General features: G+C 33.0%; 1 long non-coding RNA gene and 1 other non-coding gene across 2 annotated transcripts; both read left to right on the top strand.

The window, feature by feature from the left end:
- The first annotated feature begins 1959 nt into the window (after nt 1-1959).
- On the top strand, nt 1960-4884 carry LOC107641979 (uncharacterized). Its single transcript, XR_015883291.1, has 3 exons — nt 1960-2093; nt 2189-2242; nt 4608-4884. It is a non-coding gene; the product is annotated as an uncharacterized LOC107641979 (long non-coding RNA).
- Nucleotides 4885-6155: 1271 nt separating this feature from the next.
- TRNAT-AGU (transfer RNA threonine (anticodon AGU)) lies at nt 6156-6229 on the top strand. Its single transcript has one exon. It is a non-coding gene; the product is annotated as a tRNA-Ile (tRNA).
- Nucleotides 6230-12657: the final 6428 nt, after the last annotated feature.

Raw genomic sequence — 12657 nt, 5'->3', positions numbered from 1 at the left:
AGTGAGACATCACACTAATCCATATTATCAAATGTTTTTGGTCCGGTTTTCTTTCTTGAGATGCATCTAAATTCTTCTTCTTGTGCATTCTATTATTTTGATACAACTCTGATTGACCGTATATAAAACTCTTTCTATTTTCTCACGAACATTGTTCACACTATTCATTTGTCTTTCAAGCTTAATATTTCTTTGAAAATCAACTCGAGCCTTATTAGTATTGCGTATGAATCCCAACTGTAACCAGAGAGACGTTGATTTCTTAGAGCAAGACCTTTGAATGCAAAACGAACTTGTGACATTACTAGGGAATTTAGAGCCTTAATCCTCACCGATCGTATCGCTCATGACTAAATAGATGCAGTGAGGTACACCGTGGGAATGAATTACCAGGATCCGATGAAAGCCTTTGAGCCATAGAAAGAAGATTGACCTTCATTCCAATGCTCGTATCACTTGAGCCTAACGAACCGTTTAGGGAATGACTACGATGTATTATTGAAAAACTTAAGATGCATGCGGATGCAACGTCGTGAGGTTGTGATAGATGCCCTAAGCAAGAAGTTTCTAAAAGATTCTTGGACGTTAATTCCAAAGGAGAAAATGTTAGATGAGTTAAATTTCTAAGTTGGAAGAATGAGAGTGTTGGAAGTGTTGGCCTAAATCCATTGCTAGGTTACAACATGGAATCGATGAGGTACGGGACGTGTAACGAGATAATAAGGAGCCGTCAAAGATGTTGAAGACTGGTAAACAAAAGGAAATTAAGAAGAGATTTATATGTCCAATGCCGAAATAGAGATCATAGAGTCAAGGACTTAGGGAGCGCAATAATGGTGATAAGGAGATACTAAGAGTATTGAGGCATGTTGAATCAGGAAGATACCAAGAGAAAGTTGTGTCGAGATTGGAAGTTAAGATGAGAAACTAGTTTCCGGAACTTACGAGACAAGATTTTTAAACTTACCCTGAAACTGCTAAGACATACCATGAATCAAAGAAGATATTTTTGGGTAGCCAGAAATAAAGAATAAAGCATAAATCGGAATGTTGCAACCATTGGAGGTCCTACACTGGGAGTAAGGAAGAGTAATTACCAATTTCGATAAAGATCGTCGAGGACTAGGATAGAGGATGGAGCTTCACAGAGCACTAAATGCCCCTGTATTACTAGAGCATCGGATACCTTAGTTCCTGAATTTGATAGCCGAGACAACAAAGAAAAAGTTACGCAAATCTGAGTTAGAATTCTTACTATGAAAGCCGACAAAGAGTTAGGCAGATTTGAGAAGAAGACTTTTCAAGCTGGAAGGAAAAGGACACCTATCTCTGAAGATTACTTCAACGACTAGAATTGGATGAGCAATCAAGAACAAGAAAGTTAAAACCCACTAAGTAAGCCTATTTTAACTTTTGGAGAGTATTAATGGTCAGAGGCGTGCCAAATAGATTTCTGCCGTAACTTTCGAATCTATTCGACGTATTCCAAATTTCGTAACTTCTGAAACACGCTTCTAAAACAAATTCATATCTTACAACCTAAGCTAGTTAAATGAAAGAACATGGACATTTCGAGTAACGAGGCTAGCTTCAAGAAACTCTAACTATACCGAAGGACTACCCACATCTCTTTTCAGAAAACAGAATCTGAATTTTGAGGGCAAAATTCCTAATTAGGTGGGTAGGATGTAAATCCCGCTAAAATCGGTAAATAATTACTCAATAATTCGAATTTTAATTAGGAAAGTAAAAAATGCAAAACTAATATCAAAATAGGATAGAGCTCGTCGAAACGAGAATTTTGATACCAATTTCGAAAATTTGCCCCAAAATTGGACCGAAAAGACTGAACCGGTTGAACCGGGGTCCAAATCGGACCCGTGGGTCCAACCGGACCTGTACTTAAAAAGGGGACAGAAGCTCTTCTTCCCCATTCTGCATCCAGCACGCCAAGGTTGGGGGAGGAAGAGAGCTCCCTAACCCTCACTCAAACTTTAACTCTCAATAACTTTTGATCCGGAGCTCCGATTGACGAACCGTTTGCGACTACACGTTCACCGCGACGAGCTCTACGAAACCCATGGACCAATTTGGTAGGTAACTCATTATTTCCTTCTCATCCAGCTTCCCCTAATTTCGGAAATTCATGAACGATTAAGTTAAAAATTGTTCAATTCTTGTGTTCTAGGTTCAAGTTAGCTTCCGGGATTTATGGGTTCAAGCTATTGAGCATATGGTTATGGTAAGGATACCCTAACCCTAGCTTAATCTTGTATTTATTATGGAAAAACTGAAATTGGAATATGTATATATATTAGGTGTAGATTAAGTGGGTATATAAGCATTGGAATTTAATTGAGAATATTTGGAGGTTTGTTGGTGATCAAAGCTTAGTTTGTGGCTGTTTTACTTGAGCTTGGAGGGGCTGTAATTTTGTGTTGAGAGGCTGCCTTGGGTGAATTAAGTGATCGGCCAAGGTATGGTTTAAGTTTCACACGTTTAATATTTACGGTGTTGTGAAAACTTAGGTTAGAGGAACCATAGGATAAGTTGAATTGTTTGTTGTATTTAATGATTAGCCTTGTAATGTTGTTGGAATAGATTTTTTGGTGAATATATATTGGAATTATGAGGTTTGGAAGTTATTAATGGTGTGCTCTTATATTTATTTATGATGGATTAGGATTGGTGTTTGTTAATGAGGATGTAGAGTTGTATTGTGGTAGTATTGCATATGCTGTAACTAATTATGTAATGATCGGAATTGTATGAGACTAAGTTTGGGCTAAACTTGGGAATATAAGGAATCAAACTGGAAAATTTGGGACCTTTTTGTTAAATATACAATTTATGACAAATTTTTAAAGTTAGGTTGTTAAATCTGTCCTGCAGCAGTAAAGGTCAAACAGGGCAGAAACTTGTTTGTCTTGCTGCGACTTCTACGATTTGAGTTTTGGAGTGAAACCAATTTTGTTATAAAATTTGATTAACTTGCTTTATTACTCTAAAACTTTAGAATTTTAAGAGTTGAGGATTGGGAGTTGTGAATTTTTGAATATTGATGGTCAAAGCTGAAAAGAAACAGATTTCAGCATGCTATGCACCAACTTCCAATGCTTGTAACTCTTAGAATTGAATAGCAATTGGGTTGAAATCAAGACACACTTGTTTCTGGATGAGGTAGGAGTTCCCAAACCAAAATTTAGCTTAATTGGAGTTTTGTAATAAAAGTTATTCAAATTGAAAGGTACTAAGCTTGTTGGTTTCTAAAACAGATTTTGACTCATTTTCACTAAAACTCCAGGTAATGTAACTTCTTCATTAAAAATGGTATTAACTCAGAACTAATTGAGAAAAAAACCTGGATGAGTAAAGTTTAACTAAATTAATTTTTAAAGTCATTGGATTTAACTTGGATTTTATATTGAATTTTGAATATCACATGCTGTTGCTGTTTTATTGGTTTTATGCACTGCAGAGCAGTCACGGTTTTTCCTTTATTCCTGAGACTAGAGAAATCAGAAAATTATGATCTTTGATTTGTTAGAAAGCTTATTCCAAGATGAACGCCTGGACATAAAGTTTGCACAATTCCGAGTTCATTTATTATATTAAAAACGGAAAAGAAAATAGAGTATCGAGGATGTCTTAGTGATAGTCATGGGTTCGAGAAGTTAAAGTTTAACCTTCGTGTGATGTGATTGATTTAATGTTAGAGTTGGGTTGATTTTAAGATTATTCGATTTTAAAGAGGTTGAGAAGAGTTTGATAAATGGTTTGGTCAGGACCCGAAAAGGGTAAACATGATGAATTATAAGAGAATGATGTGAAAGCTAAATGAATACATGTTATGGCTATAAAGAACGAATGTAAGGAAATAATGATGATAAATAATGAGATTTGGGAATGACTGTGTGTGGCCGAAATGGTCGATATGGCAAGTTGAGGACGGAAGTTCCCTCTCTTGTCGTGATGCAGATGTGGGGAAGGTGGAAAGGCACTCTCCTTCGTATTGTTTCCCCCACATTCTTCTCTGGTTGCAAGGTGGAAAGGCACACTCCTTCGATGTGGAAAGGCACTCTCCTTCGTTTATGCTCCTCCTAGAGATGCGCAACCTAGAGACCAATGTCTGGGTTAGCTACCAGATGTGTCGGGTTCTGGCAAAATAACCGACACGTGAGCTCACGGCCAGTTGGATTGACATTCATCATATGCATATGTGTGCTTTGTTTGCTATGCCTTAATTAGGATTGCCTAATTGATATATATCACCTACTACTTGTATATTTGCTACTTGTATTATCTGTTCATTACTTGTGCTTGAACTTGTTTGGTTGTTTGTTCCTATTGCATTATGGATGATGGAGGGATGGAGGAAATGGAGAAATGGTTTGGTGATAGGTGTGGATTGAAATTGAGTAAGTTAGGTAGATTTAGAATACCTACCCCTGTTTATGGTTTTTGTTTAGTAATTAGGTTGGATAATTGTATAACGAAGTTCTAGGATTGCCTATGGCATTCTCAGGACCTTATTTATTATACGCGTGGCACTTTTACCATGCTGAGAACCTTCGGTTCTCATTTCATATTGTATTGTTGTTTTTCAGATACAGGTCGAGAGGCTCCTCACTAGGCGTCTAGATCCTGGAAAGCGAAGTAGTCCTTGGATGTATTTTGGCTTCTGGCTGTATATATGTATATATGTGTTTGGCTTACTCTCCAAGTAACTTATGTATGCTGCTCCTCTTAGAGGTTGAGGGAGAGATAGGAGTTATTTTGATATTATAGTGTATTTGGGGATAATTTGAGAACACTTATGTATGTTTATATGTATATATATACCCTCCGGCCAGCCTTAGCTTCGCAGGCTTAGTCAGGGGCTAGTTAAGCTGCTTCCCTGGTTGTCCTTTATTCTTTTGCTTATCTTTATCATGTTCCTATTAGGTTTCTTAGCACGCAAGTATTCCTTTCCTGAGTGTTGCGCTTTTTATTTTGCGATTTTGTTTTACCTGTTTTTCAAGGCTCCTAGTTAAATATCTTTTTCTTTATTATATATATATATATATATATATATATTCTTAGAGGTCGTAATACCTTACTATCTCAGTCTTATGACTTAAGCATAATACTATGTATGGTAGGGTGTTACAACTTCAATTGTGGTTGAATTCAACCCCAAGTTTTAGTTCCGATCATTCGTTGACCTTAGAACTCCACTTAAACAATCATTTTTAACCATGCAAAGGTTTTGCGCCATTCTTTCTAATCAAATTTTGGTCTCTGCTCTAATGTCATAGAGAAAACAAAAGCTAATTTTCCAATCCAAGGGGTGATATAGGTATTCTTTTTAGTACAAGATTTAGCACAAATTACCCTTACAACTTCAAATTTTAGATATCTTCGTACCAAAAAGATATCATTATAGTTAAGTTAGTTGCCACAATATTTTCCAACTGTAATAACAAAATTCTTGTCAAATTTCATTTTCTTCTTAACAACATCATATTTGTGAACCATAATTATGCTATATTTGTTGTTTTGCTTGCACATTAGGCATCAAAACCATGGGTATAAAGTTCGAACAATATGAAATGTTTTCTTCCATGCATTGTAACTTGATATTCCATGGGTCAAGTTGGCAAAAGCAAATGGGAAGTTCTATGGTATCTTAAGCGTTGTTCACCATAACGTTCTCCTTTTACATTTTAACCTTGGCAAATGACCTGGATATGCTATCACTTTTGAACATAATATGCAAAGCTCTGAAATATAATACGATGTTTGAAATTTATATCATATTCTTTAGTGCACACCAACTAAACAAAATTCCTTATATGTTCAAAGAATTTTTTTTCTAATTTTCCTAATTCGCGTACTTTTATTATCCCACAAGCAAAGACATTGAATATATCGCTCTATTTTAAATTGAATTGTTAATTATTTATATATTGATTCTAGCTATTTCTTATGATTCAAGTAGGGCAAAATACACCTAATACTGGAATACCACCAACAGATATATAATGATATCACTAATGTGATGTGATACACCCTGATGATTTATAGAAATAGAATACAAAAACTTTTATTAACACGGATTAACAAGGAAATTAAAAGTTTTATACATGTCGATAAACTAAGAAAAGAAATATGTAGGCCTATTAGCTCAGTTGGTTAGAGCGTCGTGCTAATAACGCGAAGGTCGCAGGTTCGAGACCTGCATGGGCCATTAGAAGAAATTTGTTTTTTAAACCCATGAATTTTCAGAGTATAAAAATAATGGCCTATCCATGTCGAGGAGTGTTGATATGTTCTTTTTTATCTTTTATAAGTTTTTGTTCCAAGAAAGAAATTGAATTGCGTATAAAACCTTAACAACGATACGATGGAAGTTTTTAAAACATATTTCTACCAAACAATATGTATATGGACAAAATTATAGCACTTGTTATGGTACTACATAATTTTCATCCTATCAAAAAAGTTTGCCGGAACTTGTAAGGGAAATTGATGGAAGCTATATCCCAATACCCGAAAGTACATGTATTTGACAAGTTCTTTACCTTAGTAAAAAGAGCAAAACTTCTTGCAAAATTTACTTAGATTAGTGTTTTGAAATTTATACTCTTTATGTTACCAATGTAACAATCACATCCCATTCTTCCTTTATTGCTAAGAGGGCCATAAATCAAAATTCAAATGAAAGTTAAGCTCTTGCCAATCTTTTTTAAATATCTCGATGCATTCAGTGAAGGATAGATTATAAAACTTTCTAATCTTAATCTCTTTCATAAGTAGATTTCATGTGGAATGATATGGAGGAGTTTGGATTTTACAATGTCATCAAATCAAGTAAGATTTTTAGATTATTCCAGTTTTATTAGTTAAATATATCACTCAAAAAAATATTTTCTTACCTGTTGAGAGAGATAAATATTAAATAAAGACAAATAGAAAAAGAAAACTTAATGTTACTCTATGTTAATCGTTTATAAACATAGCATGCTTTAATGCATCAACCATCAACACTAAGAAAGACAATAAAAAGATGACTTCAATTGTGGTTGAATTCAACCCCAAGTTTTAGTTCCGATCATTCGTTGACCTTAGAACTCCACTTAAACAACCATTTTTTGACCATGCAAAGGTTTTGCGCCATTCTTTCTAATCGAAATTTGGTCTCTGCTCTATTGTCATAGAGAAAAAAAAAGCTAATTATCCAATCTAAGGGGTGATATTGGTGTTCTTTTTAGTACAAGATTTAGCACACATTACCCTTACAACTTCAAATTTTAGATATCTTCGTACCAAAAAGCTATCATTATAGTTAAGTGAGTTGCCACAATCTTTTTCAACTGTAACAACAAAATTCTTATCGAATTTCATTTTCTTCTTAACAACTTCATTTTGGTGAACCATAACTATGCTATATTTGTTGTTTTCCTAGCACATTAGGCATCAAAAACCATGGGTATAAATTTCGAACAGTATGAAACATTTTCATCTATGCATTGTAACTTTGTATTCCATGGGTCAAGTCGGAAAAATCAAATGGGGAGTTCTATGGTATCTTAAGCGTTGTTCACCATAACGTTCTCCTTTTACATTTTAACCTTGGCAAACGAGCTGGATATGCTATCACTTTTGGACATAATATGCAAAGCTCTCAAATATAATACGAGGTGCGAAATTTATATCATATTCTTTAGTGCACACCAACTAAACAAAATTCCTTATATGTTAAAAGAATTTTTTTTTCTAATTTTCCTAATTCGTGTACTTTTATTTTCTCACAAGCAAAGACATTGAATATATCGCCCTGTTTTAAATTGATTTGTTAATTATTTATATATTGATTCTAGCTATTTCTTCCGAATCAAGTAGGGCAAAATACACCTAATACTGGAATACCACCAACAGATATATAATGATATCACTAATGTGCTGTGATACACCCTGATGATTTATAGAAATAGAATACGAAAAATTTTATTAACACGGATTAACAGGAAAATTAAAAGTTTTATACATGTTGATAAACTAAGAAAAAAAATATGTAGGCCTATTAGCTAAGTTGGTTAGAGCGTCGTGCTAATAACGCGAAGGTCGCAGATTCGAGACTTGCATGGGCCATTAGAAGAAATTTATTTTTTAAACCCATGAATTTTCAGAGTATAAAAATAATGGCCTATCCATGTCGAGGAGTGTTGATATGTTCCTTTTTATCTTTTATAAGTTTTTGTTCCAAGAAAGAAATTGAATTGCGTATAAAACCTTAACAACGATACGATGGAAGTTTTTAAAACATATTTCTACCAAACAATATGTATATGGACAAAATTATAGCACTTGTTATGGTACTACATAATTTTCTTCCTATAAAAAAAGTTTGCCGGAACTTGTAAGGAAAATTGATGGAAGCTATATCCCAATACCCGAAAGTACATGTATTTGACATGTTCTTTACCTTAGTAAAAAGAGCAAAACTTCTTGCAAAATTTACTTAGATTAGTGTTTTGAAATTTATACTCTTTATGTTACCAACGTAACAATCACATCCCATTCTTCCTTTATTGCTAAGAGGGCCATAAATCAAAATCCAAATGAAAGTTAAGCTCTTGCCAATTTTTTTAAATATCTCGATGCATTCATAGTGAAGGATAGATTATAAAACTTTCTAATCTTAATCTCTTTCATAAGTAGATTTCATGTGGAATGACATGGAGAAGTTTGGATTTTACTATGTCATCAAATCAAGTAAGATTTTTAGATTATTCCAGTTTTATTAGTTAAATATATCACTCAAAAAAATGTTTTCTTACCTTTTGAGAGAGATAAATATTAAATAAAGACAAACAGAAAAAGAAAACTTAATGTTACTCTATGTTAATCGTTTATAAACATAGCATGCTTTAATGCATCAACCATCAACGCTAAGAAAGACAATAAAAAGATGACTTCAACTGTGGTTGAATTCAACCCCAAGTTTTAGTTCCGATCATTCGTTGACCTTAGAACTCCACTTAAACAACCATTTTTTGACCATGCAAAGGTTTTGTGCCATTCTTTCTGATCGAAATTTGGTCTCTGCTCTATTATCATAGAGAAAAAAAAAAGCTAATTATCCAATCTAAGGGGTGATATTAGTATTCTTTTTAGTACAAGATTTAGCACACATTACCCTTACAACTTCAAATTTTAGATATCTTCGTACAAAAAAGCTATCATTATAGTTAAGTGAGTTGCCACAATCTTTTTCAACTGTAATAACAAAATTCTTATCGAATTTCATTTTCTTCTTAACAACTTCATTTTTGTGAACCATAACTATGCTATATTTGTTGTTTTCCTAGCACATTAGGCATCAAAAACCATGGGTATAAAGTTCGAACAGTATGAAACATTTTCATCTATGCATTGTAACTTGGTATTCCATGGGTCAAGTCGGAAAAAGCAAATGGGGAGTTCTATGGTATCTTAAGCGTTGTTCACCATAACGTTCTCCTTTTACATTTTAACCTTGGCAAACGAGCTGGATATGCTATCACTTTTGGACATAATATGCAAAGCTCTCATATATAATACGAGGTGCGAAATTTATATCATATTCTTTAGTGCACACCAACTAAACAAAATTCCTTATATGTTCAAAGAATTTTTTTTTTCTAATTTTCCTAATTCGTGTACTTTATTTTCTCACAAGCAAAGACATTGAATATATCGCCCTGTTTTAAATTGATTTGTTAATTATTTATATATTGATTCTAGCTATTTCTTCCGAATCAAGTAGGGCAAAATACACCTAATACTGGAATACCACCAACAGATATATAATGATATCACTAATGTGCTGTGATACACCCTGATGATTTATAGAAATAGAATACGAAAACTTTTATTAACACGGATTAACAGGAAAATTAAAAGTTTTATACATGTTGATAAACTAAGAAAAGAAATATGTAGGCCTATTAGCTTAGTTGGTTAGAGCGTCGTGCTAATAATGCAAAGGTCACAGGTTCGAGACCTGCATGGGCCATTAGAAGAAATTTGTTTTTTAAACCCATTAATTTTCAGAGTATAAAAATAATGGCCTATCCATGTCGAGGAGTGTTGATATGTTCCTTTTTATCTTTTATAAGTTTTTGTTCCAAGAAAGAAATTGAATTGCGTATAAAACCTTAACAACGATACGATGGATGTTTTTAAAACATATTTCTACCAAACAATATGTATATGGACAAAATTATAGCACTTGTTATGGTACTACATAAATTTTTTCCTATCAAAAAAGTTTGCCGGAACTTGTAAGAGAAATTGATGGAAGCTATATCCCAATACCCGAAAGTACATGTATTTGACAAGTTCTTTACCTTAGTAAAAAGAGCAAAACTTCTTGCAAAATTTACTTTGATTAGTGTTTTGAAATTTATACTCTTTATGTTACCAACGTAACAATCACATCCCATTCTTCCTTTATTGCTAAGAGGGCCATAAATCAAAATCCAAATGAAAGTTAAGCTCTTGCCAATTTTTTTTAAATATCTCGATGCATTCATAGTGAATGATAGATTATAAAACTTTCTAATCTTAATCTATTTCATAAGTAGATTTCATGTGGAATGACATGGAGAAGTTTGGATTTTAATATGTCATCAAATCAAGTAAGATTTTTAGATTATTCCAGTTTTATTAGTTAAATATATCACTCAAAAAAATGTTTTCTTACCTTTTGAGAGAAATAAATATTAAATAAAGACAAACAGAAAAAGAAAACTTAATGTTACTCTCTGTTAATCGTTTATAAACATAGCATGCTTTAATGCATCAACCATCAACGCTAAGAAAGACAATAAAAAGATGACTTCAATTGTGGTTGAATTCAACCCCAAGTTTTTGTTCCGATCATTCGTTGACCTTAGAACTCCACTTAAACAACCATTTTTTGACCATGCAAAGGTTTTGCGCCATTCTTTCTAATCAAAATTTGGTCTCTGCTCTATTTTCATAGAGAAAACAAAAGCTAATTATCCAATCTAAGGGGTGATATTGGTATTCTTTTTATTACAAGATTTAGCATACATTACCCTTACAACTTCAAATTTTAGATATCTTCGTACCAAAAAGCTATCATTATAGTTAAGTTAGTTGTCACAATCTTTTTCAACTGTAATAATAAAATTCTTATCGAATTTCATTTTCTTCTTAACAACTTCATATTTGTGAACCATAACTATGCTATATTTGTTGTTTTGCTAGCACATTAGGCATCAAAAATCTTGGGTATAAAGTTCGAACAATATGAAACGTTTTCTTCTATGCATTGTAACTTGGTATTCCATGGGTCAAGTCGGAAAAAGCAAATGGGTAGTTCTATGGTATCTTAAGCGTTATTCACCATAACGTTCTCCTTTTACATTTTAACCTTGGCAAACGAGCTGGATATGCTATCACTTTTGAACATAATATGCAAAGCTCTCAAATATAATACGAGGTGCGAAATTTATATCATATTCTTTAGTGCACACCAACTAAACAAAATTCCTTATATGTTCAAAGAATTTTTTTTCTAATTTTCCTAATTCGCGTACTTTTATTTTCTCACACGCAAAGACATTGAATATATCGCCCTGTTTTAAATTGATTTGTTAATTATTTATATATTAATTCTAGCTATTTCTTCTGAATCAAGCAGGGCAAAATACAGCTAATACTGGAATACCACCAACAGATATATAATGATATCACTAATGTGCTGTGATACACCCTGATGATTTATAGAAATAGAATATGAAAATTTTTATTAACACGGATTAACAGGGAAATTAAAAGTTTTATACATGTTGATAAACTAAGAAAAGAAATATGTAGGCCTATTAGCTCAGTTGGTTAGAGCGCCGTGCTAATAACGCGAAGGTCGCAAGTTCGAGACCTGCATGGGCCATTAGAAGAAATTTGTTTTTTAAACCCATGAATTTTCAAAGTATAAAAATAATGGCCTATCCATGTCGAGGAGTGTTGATATGTTCCTTTTTATCTTTTATAAGTTTTTGTTCCAAGAAAGAAATTGAATTGCGTATAAAACCTTAACAACGATAAGATGGAAGTTTTTAAAACACATTTCTACCAAACAATACGTATATGGAGCAAATTATAGCACTTGTTATGGTACTACATAATTGTCTTCCTATCAAAAAAGTTTGCAGGAACATGTAAGGAAAATTGATGGAAGCTCTATCCCTAATACTTGAAAGTACATGTTTTTGACAAGTTCTATATACCTTAGTAAAAAAAGCAAAACTTCTTGTAAAATTTACATAGATTAGTGTTTTGAAATTTATACTCTTTATGTTACCAACGTAACAATCACATCACATTCTTCCTTTATTGCTAAGAGGGCCATAAATCAAAATCCAAATGAAAGTTAAGCTCTTGCCAATTGTTTTTAAATATCTCGATGCATTCATAGTGAAGGATAAATTATAAAACTTTCTAATCTTAATTTGTTTCATAAGTAGATTTCATGTAGAATGATATGGAGGAGTTTGGATTTCACTATGTCATCAAATGAAGTAAGATTTTTAGATTATTCCAGTTTTATGAGGAGTGCTAGGGGGACAGCAACTTTTGTGATTTTAGCCATCAAATAACCATCAA

The sequence above is a fragment of the Arachis ipaensis genome, chromosome B5 (assembly GCF_059453495.1).
Source record: "Arachis ipaensis isolate K30076 ecotype BB chromosome B5, ASM5945349v1, whole genome shotgun sequence".
In the NCBI taxonomy this organism is placed as follows: Eukaryota; Viridiplantae; Streptophyta; class Magnoliopsida; order Fabales; family Fabaceae; genus Arachis; species Arachis ipaensis.
The sequence above is the reverse complement of the archived record's forward strand: the minus strand, read 5'-3'. Positions and strand labels throughout refer to the sequence as shown.